The following is a 21479-nucleotide window of genomic DNA, read 5'->3' on the forward strand; positions in this document are numbered from 1 at the left end:
TTCATAATCAGAGATAGCAATGTGGTGAGGGTACATAATAATTGGTGATTTGACCCCTGGGCCTTTTTCATTGTCTGTCTTGCTGCCTCCTGAAACTATCCAGTTGTGATTAATATTATTTGTGTGGTGGTGCCCGGAAAGGAAATGAAGGAAAACCTGTCAACTTCTAGGTCCAGACCTGGCTTTGGTGGCAGTAACCTTCTCCCATCCTAGAGCACAGAGGTGTCTAATTTTTTTCACATTGGGAGAGGAGAAAGAAAAGAGAAAAACTGAAACAATTTTCCTAGAATGATTAAATAAAGTTTTTATTTTCTGTCTAAAATTATGTATTTGTAGGTAACCAATCAAAATCTTTTAAATTTTTTCACTATTGGAACATTTTGACTTACAGTGAAATATTTTATTTCTCTTTTGGCAGATAGTTATGGTTAGCCATCCACCTTGGAATGAATTTTCATGCAGTGTCATCTTCTTCCTATTATTTTCTATTAGGGGCCCAGTGCATGAATTCGTGCACCTTGAAAGGAACTGTGGGCCACAAGGCTGCAGTGGGCACAGGGGCGGGTCTTGACCCTACTTCGTGCCCCCACCTGGCCCCTCTCGCCATGGCCCCTCGTCCCCTGTCTGCCGGCAACCCTGCTCCCGCTGCCACCGCTCCTACGTGCTCACAGTGCCAGCCCTGTTCGCACCCGCTGATGGTGCAGAGCGATTGGGGCCAGCTCCAGTAGCAGGTGTGAGCAGGGCCGGCGCCGTCCGTGTGTGCTAGCAGTGGCTGCTGCCTGAATCGCCCTTCAGGAGCATGGGGAGATGGAGAAGCCCTGAGGGGAGATTGGGAATGGTACTGGGTGCCGGCAGCGGGTGCGAGCGGGGCCGGTGCTGGCAGAAGGTGCGAGTGCCGGGCAGGACTGTGGCATGCAGGAGCAAAGAATTTTCAGTAACCACCAGAGGCTCGCCCCGATGACAGTGGCCGGCGCCCCATCTTTGTCTAGTGCCCCTGCTCACCTGTTCCACCATCCCGCCGCAGCCAATGCCCGCCATTTTCTGCACTCTGCCGCCTGCTGCTGACACGCGCCATGTTCTGCGCGTGCCCCCTGGTGGTCAGCACATGTCATAGCGACTGGTTGTTCGGTTGTTCTGCTGTTCGGTCTATTTGCATATTAGGGTTTTATATATATAGATTATGTTTAAATTGGCTACTGGTGTCTAACTGTAGGTAGTAATGTCATGATCTTGTGATTGTACCTATTGAATATTCCTCTCCTTTTCTTCAGCTCATTTGTTGGCAGGCAAGTTTCTTTTAGAACAACCAGAAAGCAATTGTTCTCTGATAAAGTCTGGTAGAAAACAAAAATAGTAGGTTTCAGGACTCAGAAAGTTTGGCTTCAGATCCTGGGGCTGCTGTATCTTCTTATTTCCGTTAAGAAGTACATACTGAGTGCCTACTATGTGCAAGGTACTGTTCTGGGTGGTAGGAATGCAGCAGCCTGTAAAATCAGAGATCCCTGTCTTCATAGAGCTTACATTCCAGTTTTGGGTGAGACATCTGGTTTGAGCCTAGATTATTTCCAGCCTCCTAGAGACTATTGTGGGATGGGCCTTAGACTACAGGGAGATTGATTAGTTGGGAAATTCTCTGTAAGGCTCTGATGGAAATACACTTTGTGTTCATTGGTTAGGAGTTGTGTTCAGGATATATGGGTGAAATAGTATTTATTCTCTTGAGTCTTTCTTAAGCTATTTCTCAATTATTGCAATAGCCTTTATTAATAGGCATGACATTTATTAGAAAGGTGGGGTTTTTACTGTTACAGGAAAGCATGTTTACAAAACCTGTACATCCTATCCTATATAATAAAGAGGGAATATGCAAATTCACTGTCACTCCACCACAAAGATGGCGGTGCCCACAGTGAAGATGGGGGTTTCTGTAACACAAGATGGCTGCACCCACAGCAGAGGCCAAGTTCCTGTAACGAGCCTTAACAAGCAATCAGCAGGGACCTGAGGCTGCGCACCCCCTACCCCCATGGGGCTTGACAGGGGATCTCAGGCTGCGCCCCCCGCCTGCAGGGCTTGACGGGGGACCTGAGGCCTTGCCCCCTGTCCCGGCACCAGGCCAGGGGACCTGATGCCGCGCCCCTCGCCCTGGCGTCAGGCCAGGGGACCTGAGGCCACACCCCTTGCCTGGCAGGGCTTGACGGGGGACTTCAAGGTGCGCCCCCACCCTGGTGCTGGGTTGGGGGACCCCAGGCTGCTCCCCCGCCGCGGTGCCAGGCCAGAGGACCCCAGGCTGCGCCCTCCACCCTGGTGCCAGGCCAGGGGACCTCAGGTCACGCCCCCCGCCCCGGCACTGGGCCAGGGGACCTGAGGCCGCACCCCCCACCTGGCAGGGCTTGACGGGGGACCTCAAGGTGTGCCCCCCGCCCCAGTGCTGGGCTGGAGGACCTCAGGCTGCTCCCCTTGCCCTGGGCCGGGGGACCTCAGCCTGTGCCCCCTGCCCAGTGGGGATTGACGGGGGACCTAAGCCTGCACCTCCCGCCCATCAGGGCTTGATGGGCTCCTCAGGCCATGCCCCGACCTGGCGGGGCTTGACAGGTGATCTCAAAGCATGCCCCCCGCCTTGGCCAGGGCTGGGGGACCTCAGGCCACGCCCCCTGCCCCAGCACCGGGCCAGGGGACCTGAGGCTGTGCCCCCTGCTTGGTGGGGCTTGACAAGGGTGGGACCGGCTGGGTCTGGATCTAGCCTAATGGTGGGGGGGTGCGGCTGGGTCTGGGTGTCATGATTTTGAGGCACACGTGGGTGGGTGGGGACTTGACTCTGGGTCCCGTGGTGCGCTCCAGACTCTGACAGGAGGAAGATTTTCATATACATTTTACTAATTTTCTTTCATCTCTGACACTTCTATTATAGAGAAAGCAATATTAAAATATTTCCTCTAATTAATCCCCTTTTAATGTGCACCAATTTCGTGTACCGGGCCACTAGTTTTGTATAAATTTCTCTGTGCCAATAAACAAGGACTGCATTTGAACTTGATCTTGGTATTGGTTCATTAGGCTTATCTTTGTAGTAATTGTATACTTTCTCTAGAAATCCTAAATAAATTGCAAATTAATGCATGCACTGTAACATTCTAAAACATGCATTTCACAGCAGAATATATGCTGTTGAAAATTTGTAGATGACAAAACTTCCTGATGTGCAATCTGTGAGCCCTGCAAACAGGTGCATTTTCTTTGGAGAGCTGAACAAAAATGTGGCTTAACACAAGTGTCCATTTATCTCAGGGCCTATAACTTGGTTGATTTGCAGTGGATTAAACATCTTTTCAGGAATGCTTCTCTGATCCTGAAAAGTTAAGTAGCATGATGACCATTTCAAATGTAAACACTTTAATTTTGAAAATTTTTATGTATAATTATAATTAAAGCAGCATTTGAAAGAGGCTATGTTTGAGAATTTTTCTGTTATATACCATATTGTAAAAGTGAAACAATGTCACAATAATAATGGCATTGATATTGAGTGCAAAGCTTGAGAAACTGTGCCATTCCTGTTTTTCACAACTTCATGTCTCCTAATATTTCTTCTTTTGATATTATATATTTTTTTAACTTTTAGTTATCAAAAATGCAGTATCGTAACAGAATGACATATACATTTAAAAGCCCATTCATGTTTATACCATCCTCGATCTGTTATCTTTTTAAAGGCCTCTTCTAATGCATTTACCTATATATGTACACATTTTTCACCTACTGAATTGTAAAATAAGAGTAGTTAAATTGAATCAGGAGCTAGATTACATAGGTTCATATCCCTGCTGCACCACTTAGTAGCTGTTCGGCCTTGTGTAAGTTACTTATCCTCTCTGTGCCTCAGTTTCCTCATTTGTAGAACAGAGATAATAATAGAACCTGAGTTTTGTAAGGGTTAAATGAGGTAATACCTGTAATGTGTTTAGCATGTATAGTTAAGTGATTCAGTATTAGCTTTTTAAAAACCATTGATTCATTTACTAGTAGAATTGAGCATGGGAATGAAGCTATGTGGAATCCACTACATGCCTAGATTGAAACTATTTGCTAGAGAAATAGAGCTGAATAAAACATCTGGGTGGTGGTTTGATGAATGGAGAAAGGGCTTTTGAACAGCAACATCAGCATGTCTAAGGAAAAGCTTGGGTGTTTAAGAATGCCTGGAAGGTAGAAGGAGTGTAACTTGGAGGCAGTAGTTTTAAGAAGCGTAGTTTGGAGTAGTGCAGATGAGTAATAGAGTAGTGCAGGTGAAGAGGTGGAGTTTACATTCAGTGTAATGCTTAACTCAGACTCAACAGGAGAGGGTGAAGGACTGGGTGGTGGTTAGAAATGGTGTAATCTAGCAGTTATTTTTGTATGCCATTTATTTATTAACTCTTAATTATTTTCTTATAAGTTATTAATAGTAATCTATTTTCTTATTTTAAGTCAGATTTATTGAGGTATGATTAGCATATAGTGAAATTTGCCTGCAATGAATTTTAACAAATGCATACTGTTGTGTAAGTATCACCCAAATTAAGATCTAGAACATTTCCCTTGCATTAGAAAGTTCCATTGTGTTCTTTTGTACTCAGTCCCATCCCCCGACCAAACACACATACTCACAGTCCTCAGCAGTGACTGTTCTGATTTCTGCCCCTATAGTTTTGCCTCTTTCAGAATGTCATATAAATGGAATTGTATATTACCTGTTTCTAGCTTTTTTTCACTTAGCATAGTGTAGTCAGTATTCATCCATGTTCTTGTAATTGTTAATCACCACTTTTTTATTGCCGAGAATTATGTCACTGTGTGATGAACCACAGTTTGTTCATCTGTTCACCAGTTGGTGGAAATTTGTGTTGTTTCTAGTTTTTGGCTATTAAAAATAAAACTCCTATAAACATTCATATATAGGTCTTTGTGTGGGTATGTTTGCATTACCTTGGGTAAATCCTAGGAATGGCATTGTATGGTCACCTGGTAAGCATCTGCTCAACTTTTTTTTTGTTTGTTTTTTGTTAAGCCTCACCCAAGGATATTTTTTTTCCTTTGAATTTTATAGAAAGTGGAAGGGGTGGGGGTAGAAAAGAGAGAAGCATCCATGTGAGAGAGACACGTCGATTGGTTGCCTCCAGCACGCGCCCCGACTGGGGCTGGGGATCAAGCCTGCAACCGAGGTACGTGCCCTTGACGGAATTGAACTCGAGACTTTTCAGTCCAGGGCTGGTGCTCTAACCACTGAGAAAAACCAGCTGGGGCCATCTGTTTAACCTTTTAAGAAACTGCTGAAGTATTTCCTCCAGCATTTCCACTTCTTCACACTCTTACCAAAATTTGGTATTGCCAGTTTTTCAGTGTTAGCAATTGTACTGAGTATGTAGGGGTCTGAATTTGCTTTTCTCTGTTGACTAGTGCTGTTGAGCATATTTTCGTGTGATTATCTGCTATCCATGTCTTTGGCAAAGTGTTCAAATCTTTTACTAATCCCCCCCCCCCCTTTTTTTTTTTGGAACTTGAGTTAGGAAACTTTCTTAGGTAGAACAACACACAAAATGAAACTATTTCTTAGGACATGAAATAAAAGAAATTAATAAATTGGACTTCATCAAAATGAGATACGTTTGCCTCTCAGAAGATGCTATTAAGAAAAACAAAAGACAAGCCATGGACTGGGAGAAAATATTTGCAAAACACAGAGCTCCTAAAAGGGTTTGTATACAGAATATATAAGGGACTCCTACAACTCAACAGTAGAAAAATCAGTCTATTTCAGCTTGAAGAAAAGATTTGTCTCTCTTTTTATCATCGTTTGTCATTGTCTTTCAAATTTTTGGTGTAGTAGAAAGCTTGAATATTTTGTGGGGGAGGCATAAGTGGGTAATTTCTTTTATGGTTTCAAAACTTAAAAGTTATGTTCCCAGGACCTAGGAGCAGGTCTGATAAAATATCCTATTCCTCTAAATCTGTTTTTAAAAACTGTTGTTTAAAGAATGGAAATGAGCCGAAACCGGTTTGGCTCAGTGGATAGAGCCTCGGCCTGCGGACTGGAAGGTCCCAGGTTCGATTCTGGTCAAGGGCATATACTTTGGTTGCGGGCACATCCCCATTAGGGGGTGTGCAGGAGGCAGCTGGTCGATGTTTCTTTCTCATCGACGTTTCTAGCTCTCTGTCCCTCTCCCTTCCTCCCTGTAAAAATCAATAACATATATATATATATATATATATATATATAAAAGAATGGAAATGATTTATTCAACTCTTCACTCTACTTGCAGTTTACTATGAAGGACACTTACAGGCTCTATAAAGCCAGAGATTTTTCCTTGCTATTATTTTATATTTTTACATTACTTTCCGTACTCAGTACAGTGTCTGACTCAATATTTGTTGAGGAAATGTTGGTTAAATATAATGTATGCATACATTTTACTTAATTTTTCCATATTGTTCCTAGCTATTCCAGCAGCATTTGTTTTTTAATTTTTCCTTTCCCTCTTTTATGATGCTAACTACCATGAGTTTGTTTGTTAATTGGTATATTTGTTTCATAAGCCCCATAACAAATTACCATAAACATAGTTGTTTAGAACAACACATATTTTGGAGATCACAAGTTGGACATGGGTTTTACTGGACTAAAGTCAAGACTGTGGTGCATTCTTTCCTGGATGCTCTAGGGGAGAGTCCTTGTTTTTCCTTTTTCCAGCTTTTAGAGGCCACTCACATTCTTTGACTTGTGGCTTCCTCCCAACCTAAGGGAATAATGCCTTTAAGGACTCCTGGGAATAGATGTGGCCCATGGGATAATCTAGGCCCGTGGTCGGCAAACTGCGGCTCGTGAGCCACATGCGGCTCTTTGGCCCCTTGAGTGTGGCTCTTCCACAAAATACCATGGCCTGGGTGAGTCTATTTTGAAGAAGTGCCGTTAGAAGAAGTTTAAGTTTAAAAAATTTGGCTCTCAAAAGAAATGTCAATCGTTGTACTGTTGATATTTGGCTCTGTTGGCTAATGAGTTTGCCGACCACTGGTCTAGGCTGATCTCATCATCTCAAGGTCCTTAGTTACATCTGAAAAATGCATTTGCCATGTCAGGTAACCTAGTCACTGTTTCTGAGGTTAGGACGTCTGAACATTTTGGGGAGGACACTATTCTGCCTGCTACATATACCGTGCTTATTAGTTCATGTTTTACGTCTCTCATGTATATTTCTGTTTTAGTTCTAATATTACTGTTTTTAACCTTAGTATCACTTCAAAAATAACTTTTTACTTTATAACATGCCCTATTATTTAATATGATGATATGCGGATGTTCCAAATATTGTTTCTCTATATAATTGAGTTTAGCATGTTGAATTTTCTTATAAATGTTTAAAGACTTTTTTCCCATATAGAAAGTTTTATTAGTATTTTAATTGGATTTATGAGAAAGAAGTTCCTGGTACTAATACTCATTTTGCTGGCATCATCTGGCCTGGCCTCATCTTTCAATTAGTAATTTTTATCTCTTACTAAGTGTTAGTCACTCACTGGTACCATTCAGATAGGAAATATGCTTTTAGCCATGTGTGGAATGCACTATCATATAATTTTTGATGAAAAGGCTGTTTCTACTATTGGGGAAGAATTGTTCTCAGGGAAGAGATGAAAGAAGATGAAAGGAGATGAGAAAGTTTTGTTCAAAGAGTTAAACCCCATGTAGCATAGCATCAAGTGCTCTTTTGTTTAGTTCATTAGCAAATTGTTCACAGACTTGTGAATTCAGGAAATCTTTCATCTAGTAGAGTTAAAGATATTGTTAGTTTGGTGACTGCTATGGATTTCCCCAAATTGAAGAGATGTGGAAATTGAGCTCTCTTCCAATACTAGTAAATATTATTTTTAGAGGTAAGGACTTTTCTTAACAGCTTGGAAAAAATTTTTTGGAGAGAAATATTTAGAGAGAAAAATATTTTTATGGAGAAGCCAGTACTGAACTTTAACCTGTTAGATGCTGATTATTGGATCAATCTTTCATTATTGTAAAAGTGAAAAATTTGAACAAACACATGATAGAAAAGGCTCTTTATGTGTATTGTTCTTATAGAAATAGAATCTTTTGGTAGAGTTTTTAGGTAGTTTTAAAGTTTGGTCTGATATTTCTTTTTTTTTAAAGTGTATTTCTTTATTGATTTCAGAGAGGAAGGGAGAAGGAGAGAGAGATAGAAACATCAATGATGAGAGAGAATCATTGATCGGCTGCCTCCTGCACACTCCCTACTGGGGATCAAGCCCGCAACCCAGGCCTATGCCCTAGGCGGGAATCGAACCTGGGACCCTTCAGTCTGCAGGCTGATGCTCTATCCACTGAGCCAAGCCAGCTAGGGCGGTCTGATATTTCTTAATTAGAATGATGACAAGTTGCCCTAATTTATTTATATACAATCAAAATTAAGAGAGCTAATGAGAAAGTTCCTTTGCATCTAGTTTTATGTGTATATTTAAAGTAGATACACTCTTACTCGTGAAAGGATTTGAGGTGTATTGGGATACAATCAAGGGATAGTAAAACCCCAGCCCGATTCAGTTAAGTATAAAAAGACTTACAACAGGGAACAGAGAAATGTGGATAAAGAGTAGTCTTTGCACATTTTCCATAGGATTAGCCACAGCAATGCTGTTAAGATTGCTCTTTAACCCTCTGGTGACTTCCTTTTGCTAGTAGAATAAACTCTAAAATGCATAGCATGAACTATAAGGTCTCATATACAGGGGGTGGGCAAAAGTAGGTCTGCAGTTGTTCATATGAAAAACAATATAATACAAGAATCAATAATACAAGAATAAAGTCTGTGTTTCACATACAACTAAAACCTACTTTTGCCCACCCCTGATATCTTCCCTTTATTGTCTGACTCCATCTCCTTCCACTCTGCACCTCACTTCGCATCATTTCTCTTTCATGTGTTCTTTCCCCAGGAGGTTCATGTTGATGCTTCTATCTTAGGGTCCTGGTCCCAGGATTAATGTTACCTACTCCAAGGTTTACCTGGACCACTGTTGCAAAATTGCTCTCTCTACCTCCTGCCACTCCCAGATTTATTTTTCCTTTTTGAAAATTTATTTTTTTCTTCATAGCCTCTGTCATGATAGGATATGAACATTTTCAGTTATTTACATGTTTGTCTCCATGATTAAAATATAAGTTCTATAAAGTAGGGATGTGGTATTTTTCATCATTATATCCCCAATTCCTAGAATAGTTGGTAGTTAATAGATATTTGTCAAGGGAATGCGTGCATGCCAGTGGTGATGTGTGGGGAGAGTTTGGGGGAATAGTTGTTGCCTGGGTCTCTTGAAAGTCCAGGTTCATTGGCTAGCATTCTGTGATCACTTAGTAATGGCCTTCATGTATATAGGAAAAGGGAGATTCATGAAATGTGTCACCTATGTGCCATTCCTAGATGAGATCTACTAGGCAAGAATTGAGTTGGATATTCCTGCACTTCAGTTCCCTAAGCCTCAGGAGTACGGTAATATTTAGCCTAGGAATGTTCTGAGGCTTAATGAGATAGTGCATGTGTTGTGTTATCACAGAGCCTGCCCTAGGACATAGTAATTGCTTAAGAAATGTTAGCTATCACTGTGTTATTCCCAGTCATCAACTTATCTAGCTACGGGTTGTTAAGACAAAAAAGTACTTCAAGTACACTAAATCAGAACCTCTGCAGAATAGTATCAGTTTGCTCCCTGACTGACCTTTTTTTTTTTTTAGCCAACTTGGCAAAATTGTGTTTGGGATATGTATTACTTCCTAGGGTTGCCGTTACAAATTACCACAAACTTGGGGCCAGTTTAGCCATACTCCAGAGTTCCACTTTCCAGTGTGGTTGTTAGTAGCCATACATGACTATTTAAATTAATTAAAGTTAAAATTTAGTTCCTCAGTCACAGTAGCCACATTTCAAATACCCAGTAAGTGTGGCTACCATGTTGGACAACACACAGCATATAATCATTTCCATCACCGTAGAAAATGCTTTTTGATAGCACTGCTCTAAACAATAGGGAATTTCTGAATAGCACTTTTATTTGCTTTAGATGACTTTCTATAGGTTTGTTTCTTCAATATATGTTTATTTATAAATGTGGAGTGGTTTGTAATAGCTGAATAAAATATTTTTTATGGATTTCTTTTAAAAGTTCTACAGCAGAATGACTCATTAATATTATTCATGAATTGTTTATTCACCAACTCCTTTTTTCATTGTGGAGAACATATGGAGTCAGTAATAGAACATACTGCATGTCTTTTTTTTCTGTATATTTATAACTAAGTGCCTGGAGGACACAAGATACTGTTTTATTTATTTTATTTGAATTATATGCCAGAGACTAAGCTCTTGTGTATTGAGGGCTACAATTTATAGTATTAATTAAAAACAGCTTTTCTTTTATTCCCAGAAAGAATTCAATGTATTCTTTCTTACTGTATGTGAATCTGGAGTTTGTTCTTTCTCTCAGATTGTTTTATCTTCTCTACTTGTCTCTCATTCCATGCTTTATATTTTGCTTCCTAACTTCTCCCTCTTCCATTTAACTCCCACTCTTCTCTGTCTTTTCTGTCTCCCCTTCTTTTTTCCCTTCCTATCATCCATTCCTCCAATTTCTTCCTTACAAAAAATGGAAATGACACAATATTTTCAGAAAATGCTTGTTTGTAATCAAATACTTTAAAATCTTTTTCTTCAAATTTGGTAGACCCTTATTTTTAAAGTTTTGGAGCTTCCTCATATCACCAGTGATTAAATAATCACATGTGGCCAGTATTTATTTTTCTGCTACAAGGCAAATGTAATCAATTACTTTTACTATAAATCAGAGGTTATATTTTGAGCTGCATACATTCGTGCAAATTCTATGAGACCATCAGAGTAAAAGAAAATCTCTGTTAGACATGCACATGTATTTCACTTAAAAACTTTTTTTATTTTGATGTAATTTTATATTCACAGAAAAGCTGCAAAAATAATTACCATATACTCATTACCCAGATTCCCCAAATGTTAATTTTTAAACAAATTTGGTAATTCTCTTTTTATATATACACATTTTTTTTCCTGATTCTTTTTTATCCTCACCCAAGGAGTACATGCTTAGAGAGAGGGAGGAGGGAGAGTGAGGGGAGGGAAGGAGGGACCATATTCATATCTTGCAGTTGTCCCAATAATGTCCTTAATAGGAAAAGAATCCAGATCCAAAGCTGCATTCAGCTGTCAGGTCTCTTTAGTCTTCTTTGATTTGGAACATTTTCTTAGTTTTTCATTGAGTTTCATGACCTTTACATTACAATATTTGACTACCCTCAACACTTTTTTGGTAATAAGAGCTTTTTATTTTTTTGGTAATATAATTCACAAACCATACAATTTTACCATTTCAAATGCTTAATTCAGTGTTTTTTAGTGCTGTCACAGAGTTATGTGACCATTACCACCATCAATTTTAGAATATCTTCCATCACTCCAAAGGAAACTCTATACTCCTTAGCGGTTTCTTCCATTTCTTTCACCACCTATCCATAGGCAATTACTAATCTACTTTGTTTTTGAAGATTTTCCTATTCTGGCCATTTCATATACATGGAGTAATTTAATATTTGACTTTTTTAGTTTGGCTTCTTTTACTTAGCATAATATTTTAGCATATATTAATACTTCTTTCTCTTTTATGGTATAACTAGCGACCCGTTGCAGGAATATTCCTGCAAGACTTCCGGCGGGCCACGGCCACCTGTCCCGCCCCACCACCTCTCCGGCTGCGGCGGGCGAATGCCCCCCACCCGTCCCGCCCACCCAACCCAGCCTGTTGGGTTAATTTGCATACACACTCTGATTGGCTGGTGGGCGTGGCTTTGTGGTTGTGGCTTGTGTAGCAGAGTGATGGTTAATTTGCATATTACTCTTTTATTAGATAGGAAGGATGATATTTCATTGTATTTATATGCCACTTTTATCTGTCAGTTGATGGGACTTTTGGTTGTTGCTATTAGGAATAATGCTGCTATGAACATTTGTCTACAAGCTTTTGTGTGGAAATAGGTTTTCATTTCTCTTGGAAATGTACTATCTAAGATTGGAATTACTGGATTATATGTTAATTTCACATTTAAGCATTTGAGAATCTGCCAGATTGTTTCCCAAAGCAATTGCACCAATTTACTGTTTCTACTAGCAATGTCTGAGTGTTCCAATTTCTCCCTATTCTTGTCCACCTTGTTATTGTCTTTTTTTTTAAGAGAGGAGAGAGATATAAATAGAGAGATGGTGCATTAGTGATAGAGATAGAAATGATAGATAGATAGATGATAGATAGATAGATAGATAGATAGATAGATAGGGAAAAACACATTGATCGGTTGCCTCCTGTATGCACCCCGACTGGGGATCAAACCTGCAACCTGGGATGCCCTGACCAGGAATCGAACCCATGACTTTTTGGTGCATGGGACAATGCTCCAACCAACTGAGCCCTGTCAGCCAGGGCTCACCTTTCTTTTAATTATAGCCATCCTAGTGCATATGAAGTGGTATTTCATTATGTTAAATATACATAACATTATATTTATAATTTTAACCGATTTTAAGTATACTGTTCAGTGTCATTAAGTACATTCACCCTCTTCTGCAACCATCACCACTATATATTTTCAGGTTTTTCTCTTTCTAAACTGAAAATCTTTATTCATTAAACAATAACTCCCCATTCCTACATAATGGTTTTGATTTGCATTTTCTGGTTGGCAGATGATGTTAAGTATCTTTTCCTGTGCTTATCATTTCTATATCTTCTTTAGAGAAGTGTGTACTCATCTATTTTGCCTGTTTTTAAATGGTGTATTGTCTTTGTATTATTGAGTTGTAGTTCTTTGTATATTTTATATACAAGGCCCTTGACAGATATATAATTTACAAAAATGTTCTCTTATTTTCTGTGTTGTCTTGTGACTTTCCTAATGGTGTCCTTTGATGCACCAAGAGGTTTTAACTTTGATGATGTATAATTTACCTTCTGTTATTTTTACTCATTGTTTGAGTGTAATATATAAGAAACCATTGTCTACTCCACGGTTTATCTAGATTTATGGCTGTTTTATTCTAAGAATTTTATAGTTTTAGTTTAACCTCAACTTCTTCATCTTTAACTGCTTCCTGCACATGTTATTCTGAGTCTTCTCTAGGGATAAGGCTGCTTCTTCAGTCCATGTGCTGCCAGACTGGGAGCAGTGTTCCCTTTGAGCTATTTGTCTCCATATATAAGCATTTTTGTTTCATCATTGAAATATCTCATAATTTATTCCTTTTATTCTCTATCTTCTGTCCTCAAATGATGTCTTAATCATTCAACCAAATTCATTGGGAAATTTGGCCAACTCTCCCTCATCCTACCCATGTCTCTGATATCATGGGCAGTCTGAATGTCCTTGTGTCATGTCTCACCAGCACTCTAACCTCTCACTTCCTTCTCAACTCTAGTGCTTATCACCTTCATGCTGTTTCAGCAACTTGTTCTAATGACCAGAACTTGGACCTTGCTGGTCTTTAAAATCACTAAATGCCTATATCTGTACTCTTGATGATAAACGTCCATATTCTTCTTTTTCTCTTACCTTCCTTCCTCTTCCTACTCTCCATTTTATTTCCTCCTTTTCTACAGCTCTCAGCCATTTCATTTCTCATTTCTGGTTCTACTTTTTTCTCAATCTAACCTATTCTCCAAACTTACTCTTATCCAAAATCTATAATTTCCTTTCTTCCATTTCCTTCAATCCATCCTATGAGTCAGTGTTGTTTCCCCAGGCCTTTGAACTATCCTGGTTAGATGTTCAATGAAGGATGGCTGAATGGATGACTGAGTGATAAACTGACCAAACCTTGGATCAATCCATTTATCTAACTGCTTGGTTTCTATACAAGAATTTCTGGGTCCTAGGAAAAATTACAGCTGTACATGGAATCATTGTTAAAAATTCATCATCTCTAATTTCTACTGGTATCGCAATAATGCCTGGTAATTTTTACGTGTCTCTAGTCATCACTTTTTAAACAGGTGTTAAACTTTCAAACAGATATTCTATTTTTGATTATTATTATTGTTTAACTAGAGGCCCAATGCACGAAATTTTTGCAAGGGCCTTGGCCCTGGCCCCCGCCCCTGGGGGCCTCTGCCACCTCTGCCACGCCCCCCACCCTGCGGCTTTGTCCGGAAGGACGTCTGGTCTAATCAGCTTATTACACTTTTATTATTATAGACCTTTATTGCTGAAAGTATTACAGATGTCCATTTTTTTCCCCATTGATCCCCCCCATTCCCCCCCCACCCTCCTCGGCCTTTTCTGCACTATTATCCGTGTCCAAGGGTTATGCATACATGCATATAAGTTCTCTGATTAATCTCTCTTCACCCCCCTACCCCCCACATTTTCTAAACATTCAGTTCGTTAATATTTAACAACTAGGGGCCCAGTGCATGAATTTGTGCACCTTGAAAGGAACTGTGGGCTGGGAGGCTGCGGTGGGCACAGGGGTGGGTCTTGGCTCATCCTCTGCGCCCCCGCCTGGCCCATCTCGCTGGGCAGCCACACTCCTGTCATCGCCGCTCCAACATGCTGATGGCACGGGCCCTGCTTGCACCTGCTGATGGTGCGAAGCGATTGGGGCGATGCCAGCAGTGGGTGCAAGCGGGGCCAGTGCCATCAGTGGGTGTGAGTGGTGGCTGCTGCCCCGATCATCCCTCAGGAGCAAGGGGAGGTGGAGAAGCCCTCAGGGGCAATTGGGGCCGGCAGCCTCTGCTTGTACCCACTGACGGCGCCGAGTGATCGGGACCGGTGACGGGCACCAGCAGTGGGTGTGAGCAGCGGCTCTGGTGCCAGCAGCAGGTGCGAGTGCTGGGCGGGACGACGGTGTGCGGGAGCAAAGAATTTTTAGTAACCACCAGAGGCTCGCCCCAATGACAGCTACTGGTGCCCCACCTTGGTCTGGCACTCCCGCTCACCTGCTCCACCATCCTGTTGCTGCCGACAACTGCCATGTTCCACGTGTGCCCCCTGGTGGTCAGCGCTCGTCATAGTGACTGGTTGTTTGGTTGTTCACCATTCCGTCTATTTGTATGTTAGGGTTTTATATATATAGATATGCTTTCTCACCCATAGCAGATGAACTTGGTTCTTATTCTACTGAGACAATTGAGGCCAACAGGTGGAAAACTTGCTTAGCATTACCCTTGACTTCAGTGAGAGTACTAACAACCGTTCCCATGCTTTTCTGCTAACTGTTGTTTCAGAAGATGACAGTGTGGCCCCTCTTCCATGCTGGGCTTGTGTCTCCACCTGTGCTTTGGATCTTACCCTTTCCATCTCAAGTTACTTGTTCTATTAATTATTTCTTCTATTTTCAACTACTGTCTTTTTTCTTACTGTCTTTCTCCTTTCAGCCTATAACTCCCACTAAATGAATGAATGAATGAATGAATGAATGAATGAATGAAAGAGAAATATGTTAGCCTAAACCAAAATATATATACACTCAATTTCTTCTCGCTGCCAGGAGTGCTCTTTCTTTTTCCCTTTCCCAGCATTTTGAAACAGCAATCTAGGTTAGCTGTTACCATTTTCTTATTTTTTTTTTCTTTTTCACTCGCAGTTGACATACAATATTATATTATATAACTTATGAAGTGATCACCCAATCCTTTTCTTATTTAAGATTCGTTGCTACTGAATTCCCTGCTTATCCTAAGGTCATCCACCCGCTCACTGTTAAATCAGGCATACCTATTTTAGTTTTTTTAAAGTTATTTTTATAATTTTATTATTATTATTTTTTAATTGTTTCAAGTAGCACAAATTGTAGTATATTTGTCTCCTTTTTTCCCCCCATTGACCTCCACCTGGCCTTCCCTACCCCCTGGCACATGCCCTCATCCCCTCACCTCCCAGTGTCTTGTGTCCATTGGTTATGCTTATATGCATGCATACAAGTCCTTCGGTTGGTCTCTTAATCTCCCACCCCCCTCCCCCAACCCTCCCGTGCCTTCCTGCTGTAGTTTGACAGTCTGTTCGATACTTTTTTGCCTCTGTATCTATTTTTATTCATCAGTTTCTAATGTTATTTATATTCCACAAATGAGTGAGATCATGTGGTATTTATCTTTCACTGACTGGCTTATTTCACTTAACATAATGCTCTCCAGTTCCATCCATGCTGTTGCAAATGGTAAGAATTCCTTTTTTTTTTTTACAGCAGCATAGTATTCCATTGTGTAGATGTACCACTGTTTTCTAATTTACTCATCTGCTGATGGGCACTTAGGCTGTTTCCAAATCTTAGCTATTGTAAATTGTGCTGCTATGAACATAAGGGGGATTATATATATATATATATATATATATATATATATATATATATATATATCCTTTCTGATTGGTGTTTCTGGTTTCTTGGGATATAGTCCTAGAAGTGGGATTTCTGGGTCAAATGGGAGTTCCATTTTTAACTTTTTGAGGAAACGCCATACTGTTTTCCACAGTGGCTGCACCAGTCTGCATTCCCACCAGCAGTGCACGAGGGTTCCTTTTTCTTGGCATCCTCACCAGCACTTGTCCTTTGTTGATTTGTTGATGATAGCCATTCTGGCAGGTGTGAGCTGGTACCTCATTGTTCTTTTGATTTGCATCTCTCAGATGATTAGTGACTTTGAGCATGTTTTCATATGTCTCTTGGCCTTCTGTATGGCCTCTTTCAAAAAGTGTCTATTTAGGTCCCTTGCTCATTTTTTGATTGGGTTGTTTATCTTCCTTTTGTTAAGTTGTATGAGTTCCCTGTAAATGTTGGAGATTAAACCCTTATCGGAGATAACATAAGCAAATACGTTCTCCCATGCAGTGGGCTTTTTTTGTTGTTTTGTTGATGGTTTCTTTTGCTGTGCAGAAGCTTTTTATTTTGATGAAGTCCTATTTGTTTATTTTCTCCTTAGTTTCCATTGCCCTAGGAGCTGTATTGGTAAAGATATTGCTATGACAAATGTCTGTTATTTTGGTGCCTATGGCTTCTTCTAAGATTTTTATGGTTTCCCATCTTACTGTTAAGTCCTTTAGTCATTTTGCGTTTCCTTCCTTCTGCTTACTCTGGGCATTTTTGTGTATGGTGTAAGTTGGTGATTTAGTTTCATTTTTTTGTAAGTATCTGTCCCAAATTTTCCCAACACCATTTATTGAACAGACTGTCTTGACTCCATTGTATGTTCTTGCCTCCTTTGTCAAATATTAATTGAGCATAATGGTTTGTGTCAATTTCTGGGTTCTCTGTTCTGTTCCACTGGTCTATATGTCTGTTCTTGTGCCAGTACCAGGCAGTTTTGAGAACAGTGGCTTTGTAGTATAGCTTGATATCTGGTATTGTGATCCCTCCAACATTGTTCTTCTTTCTCAAGATTGCTGCAGCTATTTGGGGTCTTTTTTTATTCTAGATGAATTTTTGGAGAGTTTGTTCTAGGTCTTTAAAGTATGTTGTTGGTATTTTAATGGGGATTGCATTGAATTTATAGATTGCTTTGGGTAGTATGGTCTTTTGAATGATGTTGATTCTTACCAATCCATGAACATGGTATATTCTTCCATTTGTTCATGTCTTCCTCAATCTCTTTTTTCAGCATCCTGAAATTTTCTGAGTACAGGTCCTTTATCTTCTTGGTTAAATTTATTCCTAGGTTTCTTAATTTTTTTTGTTGCAATGGTAAATGGGATTGCTTTTTTAGTTTCTCTTTCTATGAGTTCATTAATTAAGTCTAGTAGTTTTTTGGTGGAGTCTTTGTGATTTTCTATGTACCATATCATGTCATCTGCAAATAAGGACAGTTTTACTTCTTCTTTTACAATTTGGATGCCTTTTATTTCTTCTTCTTATCTGATTACAATGGCTAGTACTTCCATTACTGTGTCGAAGAGGAGTGGTAAGAGTGGGCATCCCTGTCTAGTTCCTGTTCTTAGGGGAAATGGTTTTAGTTTTTGCTCATTGAGTATGATGTTGGCTGTGGGTTTGTCATATATGGCTTTTATTATGTTGAGATATGATCCTTCTATTCCCACCTTGCTGAGAGTTTTTATCAAAAAAGGGTGTTGGATTTTGTCAAAAGCTTTTTCTGCATCAATGGATATGATTATATGGTTTTTAATCTCTCAGTTTGTTTATGTGATGTATCACGTTTATTGATTTGCGGATATTGTGCCATCCTTGCATCCCAGGAATAAATCCCACTTACTCATGGTGTATGATCTTTCTAATGTAATGTTGGATTTGATTTGCTAGAATTTTGTTCAGAATTTTGGCATCTATGTTCACGAGGGCTATTGGCCTGCAATTCTCTTTCTTTGTGTTTTCTTTATCTGGTTTTGGGGTTATAGTAATGCTGGCTTCTTAGAAAGAGCTTGGGAGTGTTCCTTCCTCTTGAAATTTTTGGAATAGTCTGAGGAGGATAGTTTTTATTTTTTCTTTGAATGTTTGATAAAACTCGCCTGTGAAGCCGTCTGGACCAGGGCTTTTGTTTGTTGGAATCTTTTTGATGACTGCTTCAATTTCCTCCATAGTTATCAGCATATTCAGATTTTTTGATTCCTCCTGGTTGTGTTTTGGAAGGTCGTATTTTTCTAGGAATATGTCCATTTCTTCTAGGTTTACTAGTTTGTTGGAGTTGAGTTGCTCATAGTATTTTTTTTTTTTTTTTACGATGCTTCGTATTCCTGTTGGGTCTATTGTTATTTCACCTCTTTCATTTCTGATTTTGTTTATTTGGGTCCTCTCTCTTTGCTTCTTGGTGAGCCTGGCTAGATGTTCATCAATCTCGTTTATCCTTTCAAAGAACCAGCTCTTGGTTTCATTGATCTTTTGTATTGTTTTTTCAGTCCCTATGTCATTTATTTCTGCTCTGATCTTTATTATTTCCTTCCTTCTGCTCACTCTGGGCTTTTCTTGTTGCTCTCTTTCTAATTCTTTAAGTTGCAGAGTTAGATGGTTTATTACCAGTTTTTTGTGGTAGGCCTGTAATGCTATAAACTTCCCTCTCAGGACTGCTTTCACTGTGTCCCATAGAGTTTGGATTTTTGTGTTTTTATTGTTGTTTGTTTCCAGGATGTTTTTTATTTCTTCTATTTTAGTCATTATATTACTTGCTATCTTTGTAGCCATTGACATTGTTGGCTACTTCCTCCTCTTTGAACTTTTTGTTATCCTGGCTTTGATCACATTCTTTAAGGAAACCACATGATTCTTTTAATAAAACTGAACCTAATGCTTCCAGTGGTTCCAGGTAGACACATCTCTAATAAAGTAGGTTTGTTTGGGACTAAAGATTCTACATTCTCTGACATTTACTTTGCCTTTGTCAGTTTCCCAACAGTTATTGCTTCTGCTTAACTAGTACTAGGCTAAGTGGTCAGAGGCAGAGCTGGATTTGAGTGTGTTCTCACAAGTCTTTCCTTATCTCCTAGAAGACACTTAAGGCAAAGGAACATTTTAAAGACATTTGCCATTGCATTTTCAGTAAAGTTGTGTGTTTTTTTAAAGGTTATTTTTTTGGTCTCAGTTGAGGTCACTGGAGCATTGTTGTATAGTGAAGATTAGAAATAACATAAAGGCCCATTAATGGGACTGGATTAATGTTTGTTATGGTATATACTAGAGGCCCAGTGCACAAAATTCGTGCACAGGAAGGGTCCCTAGTGACTGCCGGCTGCCTGCCAGGGTGTTTCCCTTCCCCCAGCTGCCCACTGCCGCCGATGCCACCACCGGCCAGGGTGGGGAGCCTCTCCTTTCCCCACCTGCTGCTGCCATCGATGCCCCCTTTTTGAACTCCTGGTCAAGGGGACAATTTGCATATTAGGCTTTTATTATATAGGATATACATGAGACACTGGACAGCTAGTAAAATGAATGAAATAGGCCTATATACTGATGATGTATAGAAAACAAATCAAGGACAGGTCTATTTTATATGTCATCTATTTATGTCTCATAACAAAAAAAAAAAAGGAAAAGAAAAAATTATAGAATATAACTATACTAGAGGCCCAATGCACAAAATTCGTGAAAGAGTAGACCTTTCTTCCCCCAGCTGCAGGAACCATCTTCCCTCCAGCACCTGGGACCCGGGCTTCCCTCTGGCTGCTGGCAGGCACCTGAGACCCGGGCATCTCCCTGGCCGCCGGCAGGCCCCCTGACCCGGGCTTCCCTCTGGCTGCCGGCAGGCACCTGAGACTCGGGCTTCCCTCACAGACCCGGCGTCATCCGGAAGGTGCTCGGAAGGACATCTAATCTAATTAGCATATTATGCTTTTATTATCATAGATATTATTATAGATTAGACCCCTTTATGCATGGTTTTGCTTTCTGCAGTTTCAGTTACTTGTGGTTAAACACTGAATATTAAATAGAAATTTCCAGAAATAAACAACTCTTAAGTTTTAAATTGTGTGGTGCTTGAATAAATCTCATGACGTCCTACGCTTTTCTACGCTGTGCCCTCTGGGATGTGAATCATCCCTTTGTCCATAGTATTCATGCTGTATATGCCACCCACCCTCTAGTCACTTATTATTGGTTACTGTTGTTAATCTCTTATTGTGCCTAATTTATAACTTAAACTTTATTATAGGTATATGTGTATAGGAAAAGACAACACATATGGGATTTGTTACTATCTTTGATTTTAGGTACCTATTGGGGGTGTTCTTGGAACATATATCTCATGGATAAAGGGGGCTACTCTATAAAGTGTGAGGCAAATGTAGGACAAATCAAGGACAGGTCTATTCATATGGAAAGTAATACAATAATTAATAAATAATAATACAGTAATTAACTCTTTCATCCGCCCTGCATATAAATGTTTAGTACTTGGAAATGCCTTGGTATCTACTCATCAGATAATTATGAGTAATTCATCTGAGGAGTGGAAATGGAGCATGGAGGATGTTATGAGTTACTTTATTTCTGCTTTATATTTCTGTTTTGTTTGAATTTGTTCTGTGAACAAATTTCTTTTGTAATAAAACAATGAACTGGATATCAACTTACGATCTAAGTTAACTTTCTCTATTCCTTTAGCTTCTTGGACTACAATCTTTGCTTTTGCCACTTTATGTCTAAACTCCAGCCACTCTCACTCCGTCTCCCTAGTGGGCGTCTTCTAATCTAACCCTACTTATCCTCAAGAAGCATTCCTGGGTCACTCAGTCAGATTTTATTACCTTTCCTCTGTGATCTCCTGATGCCCTGGGAAATCTTTCTTAGTCACTCATGTCTAGGGCAGGAGCTGTTATTATTTGACTTTGTAGTCCATGGGCTTGAGCACAGTACCCAGCACAGGGTAGAAATTCATTAAAAGGGGTTTCAGTGTTAAACTAATAAAACAGAGAATTTGGG

General features: G+C 39.9%; 1 protein-coding gene across 5 annotated transcripts in view; it reads left to right on the top strand.

Annotated features, from left to right (window-relative positions):
* CDKAL1 (CDKAL1 threonylcarbamoyladenosine tRNA methylthiotransferase) overlaps positions 1–21479 on the top strand; it is a gene marked incomplete at its 5' end in the record, with an annotated part of 659036 nt that overhangs the window by 190869 nt on the left and 446688 nt on the right. The window lies entirely within an intron of this gene.

The sequence above is a fragment of the Cnephaeus nilssonii genome (assembly GCF_951640355.1).
Source record: "Cnephaeus nilssonii genome assembly, chromosome: 7".
Taxonomy (NCBI): domain Eukaryota; kingdom Metazoa; phylum Chordata; class Mammalia; order Chiroptera; family Vespertilionidae; genus Cnephaeus; species Cnephaeus nilssonii.